This window comes from Pteropus vampyrus, unplaced genomic scaffold (genome assembly GCF_000151845.1).
Source record: "Pteropus vampyrus isolate Shadow unplaced genomic scaffold, Pvam_2.0 Scaffold129, whole genome shotgun sequence".
In the NCBI taxonomy this organism is placed as follows: Eukaryota; Metazoa; Chordata; class Mammalia; order Chiroptera; family Pteropodidae; genus Pteropus; species Pteropus vampyrus.
Window position 1 is genome coordinate 4,663,556 of NW_011888910.1, and position 4,805 is coordinate 4,668,360.

The 4,805-nt window shown below is 41.9% G+C and overlaps 2 long non-coding RNA genes across 3 annotated transcripts in view; one reads left to right on the forward strand and one right to left on the reverse strand.

Moving 5' to 3' along the window:
- LOC111744194 overlaps window positions 1-4,805 on the reverse strand; it is a 44,045-nt gene that overhangs the window by 9,684 nt on the left and 29,556 nt on the right. The gene's annotated exons all lie outside the window — the stretch shown is intronic.
- Window positions 3,385-4,805, forward strand: part of LOC111744195 — a 21,533-nt gene continuing 20,112 nt past the window's right edge. The window contains exon 1 of the long non-coding RNA XR_002782048.1: window positions 3,385-3,515. This is a non-coding gene — a long non-coding RNA (uncharacterized LOC111744195). The remainder of the gene's footprint in view (window positions 3,516-4,805) is intronic.

A 4,805-nucleotide genomic window follows, 5' to 3' on the forward strand; every position in this document is an offset into this window, starting at 1 on the left:
AAAAAACCCTTCAGTAAAAAGTCTGTATTATTCATCAAGCTCTTAAAGTTGGTTTTGAGTTTGGGGCAGAGAGAGGCTGGATCTTACCATAACTGGCCAAAGAAACTATAAGCAGAATCCTTAAGAGATGTAAGTGGCCCCCAAAGGCTTTATCTATCGGGTTACTGAGACTTCCTCTTTATCAATCAGTGTGCAAATGTCCACAGGACAGCTTATTAAAGCTAGGAATAATTTAGTCCCCACAGTGTCCTATACCATATCCTGGCCATGGTAGGTGCTCAAGACTGACTGAGGGACTGCATGAGAGTGAGATCCCTCTATGACCATTCCAGGAGCCCCTTCAGCCTTCCAAAGTAAGTTGGCCAGGGGACCCGCCTCTACTCAGCCTATGACTGATGGAATTAGCACTGGGCTTCTGACTCCAGGGCAGTCAATCTATAGACTGGCCAATAGCCCATGAAGTGTCTGTCCTGTGGGCTCTGTAGATCAGAGATGACAGTAGCTAATGTATCTATTCTGGTCCTTTCTTGGGCAGTCTGGATGTAAAATGGATGAAAGACAGCATAAGTGGATTAGTCCTATGATTGCTATAATGAAGTACCACAGATTAAGTGGCTGAAATAACAAAAATTTATTGTCTCTCAGTTATAGAGCCTAGAAATCCAAGATCAAAGTATTGGTAGGGTTGGTTCCTTCTTAGGCCTGTGAGAGAAGAATCTGTTCCAGATCTCTCTCTTTAGCTTGCAGATGGCCATCTTCTTGTTTACATGTGCTTCTCTGTGCCCAAATCTCCCCTTTTTATAAGGACACAAGTCATATTGCATTAGAACCCACCCTAATGACCTCATTTAAACTTGATTTCTTCTGTAAAGATCGTATCTCCAAATTAGGCCACACTCTGGGCTACTGGGGGTTAGGACTTCAACATAAGGATTTAGGGGAACACAATTCAGCCCACAACAGTGAGCAGTCAACAAATACCCAAGTCAGACACTGAAAGGCATTTCTCAGACAGTCCCTTCCAAACTATAATTGCCCATGAGTCTTCTATGGATCTTATGTCATGCAGATGCTAATTTAGTTGGTCTTGGGTGGGCCCTAGGATTCTGTATTTTTAGAAAAATGGCCAGATGCTGCTGGTCCAGGAACCACACTTTAAGTTCCAAGGGAATAGTACCTCTCCCAGGTTCTGCTCTTCTCTTGAAGAGGACTCACTGATCTGAAGGACTGAACTATTCTCAGTGGTTCCTGAGTTCAATGAACCAAGGTGGAAGTTCTCAACCTTTACAGCACATTAGAACCACCCAGGGAACTTGAAAAAAAGTCCTCATGGTCCCACCTTCCAGAGATCCAAATTAGCTGGTCTGGGATGGGCCTCTGTAATTTTAAAAAGCTCCCAGGTATTTCTACCACTGCTTTCAGGTATGCTTCCCACAGGTCAAATGTTTACATTTTAACAGATATACTTGTTTAAAATGTGACCTAACAGTGAGAATTTAAACACCAATTTCAATGATGGGAAAATGTTTGTGGACAGACAAGTCTTTTGTTCTTCAAATAACAACAGAATGACGTCATTTTAGTGCTTTATAAGGTCATCCTTGCCAGAAAATATAGGGGGTTGAAACATGGGCTATAGTGTCAGTTCTCTTATTTGGAACAGAAATGTACTCATTCTCCAAGAATGCATTGAGTTGTTCTCAGGGTGAGAACTAGCTCCCACCCTATACAACACCTATAATCTGCACAGGGCAGGATGTAGTCTTTCCATTGTTGGTGGTGCTTTAGGGGAACAAGGATATTTGGATGGAAATGGGCCTTCAGCCACCAATCCTTTAGTACCATGACCCAGTAGGACAGGTGCTTGAAAATCTGTCTATGAGATATTTAGCTTATGTAGGCCTCTAGTGCTGGCAATGAAGGCAAGAAGCTGAGGACTGGTAAAAATAGGAGAATGGCATTTTGATGATGCTATAAGCAAGAGCATTTTTTTAAATCATATAGAATTTGAAAATCAAAACAAAAATAAAATGTGCTCCTATTAAAGAGTTTTACTTTTCTCTTTGTCCAAGTGGATGACATGTGAGCACTGAGTCCTAAATACCGTACGATTTAGAATGTGTATCACACATTTGTGTGATAACGGCCTGCTGACGACTGTTTCCCTGCCTGACCATAAGTCCCTTCTTATAAAGCATATGTTGTCTTCATCAAAGACTCTCCAGGAACTAGCATGATGCCTGGCACATAGTGACATCACAGGTGTGATAGACTAGCTACAAGCAGGGTGTCTGTAGGATTTGCTCACTGCTCTACCCCCAGTGCCTGACACAGAGAGAAGCTCAGCAATTTGGTGAAGAAATGTCAGGTCATTGAATACTTGAAAGTCAAGTTCTTACTACCCAAAGGTGTGCCCCACGATTCTTCAGATTATTTCATTTGTCCAGATTGATGTAGCCTTAGCAGGAGGGAAGATGGGATGAGTGAGGTGAGGCGGGGAGGTGAAGCATCTTCGACTTTGACCTTCACTCTTGCCTTGAAATAGACTAGGCCCAGTCACCTACTTCCCAACCCACCACTGAGCTCTGACAGTCAGGAATCCAAGTTGTCTTTCTATAGAGCAGTGTTTCTTCAGAAGATGACTAAAGTGTCCTGGTCAACAACTCCTCTGCCACACATTCTTCCCACACAGTCCTGCCCTGATGCTCCCACCCTTGCCCTCAAGTGACCCAGAAAGCTGCTTTTACCCAAATGAGGAGACCCAGCACATTTTTTCACTGGCAAGCACCCTCAGGCCAGGATTGCATATCTTAAATAGATTTAAAATAGCACAGCTGATATTTTGGAAGCTGATTAGTAACCTGATGTTTGCTCAGCTCAGCTGCCTAAGTTGAAGTCTATTCATATTAATCAACTAGTAATTATTAAATACCTACTGGGAGTTTTGGACTCTGCTAGGCCAAAAGAAACACAAAATGATCCATACCAGGAAGCAGTTTCCTCCTTACCCAGGGAGGCACAGCTGAGGGCAGCAGCTAGGTGCTTCATTTATGACATGGATGTTGAAGGTAACATCAGTGAGGGATAAGAAGATGACTGGGGACAGGAACAGGTGGAGATGGTGGGGTTGGAACCTGAGCAGATGGGGCACAGCCATGGGGAAGCATGGATTGTAGAAGGAATGCTGCAGAGGTGGGGAAGGGCATGATGTCTCAGCACCAGAAGGATGCTGTCCTGTCTGGCCGGAGGGCATGTCCTAGGACTACTGGTCAACAGTTAACTAACTGGAATGGGGCCAGCTGCCAGGGGATGTGGAAAGCCTTGATGCCTGAAGCATTAGGCAGGTAATTCAGAGAGACCAACTTGCTCAGCAGGCCAGACAGGAAACAGACCAGACAGGAAACAGACCGGAGGCTGCAAGGACACCAAACAGGGAGGCACATGGCAGGCACAAGGTGCTGTGGGCCTGGGCTGGGGTAGCAGGATGAGAATGAGAAAGAAGGAACAACTCTAAGGTAAGAACAACAGGACACAGTAACAGATTGGATGGGAAGAGTGATGAAATAAGAGAGTTTCAGGCCCTGGGAAGGAAGAGAGGTAAAAAAAAATTAGGATAAACTTTAGTGGCATAAGAATTAGCTAGAGATCTTTTCTCTTTCTTTCTTTCTTTCTTTAAAGCTTTTATTAGTATTTTTTAATTGCGGTAAAATATACATAACATAAAATCTACTTAAAATTTTAAACAATTTTTAAGTATACAGTTTAGTGGCAGTAAATACATTCACATTGTTGTGCAACCATCACCACCATCTATCCACAGAACTCTTTTTTCATCCTCCCAAACTGGAACTCTGTGCCAATTAAACACTAACACTCCATTCCCCCAACTCCATAATCCCTGGCACCTACTATTCTACTTTCCATCTTTGTGAATTTGACTGCTCTAAGAACTTCATATAAGTGGAATCATATAGTATTTTTCCTTTTGTATCCAGCTTAGTTCACCAAAGCGGTTCACTGAGCATAACCTCAGGATTCATCCATGTTGTAGCATGTGTTAGAATTTAATTCTTTGTTAAAACTGAATAATATTCTTTTGTATGTATAGACCACATTTTGTTTATCCATTCATCTGCAGATGGACACTCAACTTGCTTCCACCCTTTGGCTATTGTGAATAATGTTGCTATGAACATGGGGGTACGAATGTGTGTTCAAGTTCCTGCTTTCAATTTAACTCTCTCCTCTTGTATTTTATCGTAAGTGAACCAAGTCACTTCTTAAACATTTTGTTTATAAATCTCCTCAGCTAAATACCGAATTTTATTGCTTTCAAGTTTTACTTTCCACAAAACACTAGAACACAGTTCAACGAAGTTCTTTGCCACTTTATAATAAGGATCGCCTTTCTTCCAGTTTCCAATAACATATTCTTCATTCCTATCTCAGACTTCATCAAAATGGCCTTTAACATCCATATTTCTATCGACATTCTGTTCATGAAGATATATGTATTTTCTGAGACTTTCTCTCCAGCTTTTCTCTTTTCTTTTTGAGTCCTCACCAGAATCGCCGTTAACATCCATGTATTTACCAGCACTCACTTTAAGTCAGTCTAGGCTTTTTCTAGCATGGACCTTAAAACTCTTCCACCCTCTATCCATCACCCAGTTCCAAAGCCACTTACACATTTTTACATATTTGGTACAGTAGCACCTCACTTCTCAGTACCAAAATTTATATTAATCAGCTCAAGCTGCCATAACAAAATACCACAGACTATGTGGCTTAAACAATAGAAATTT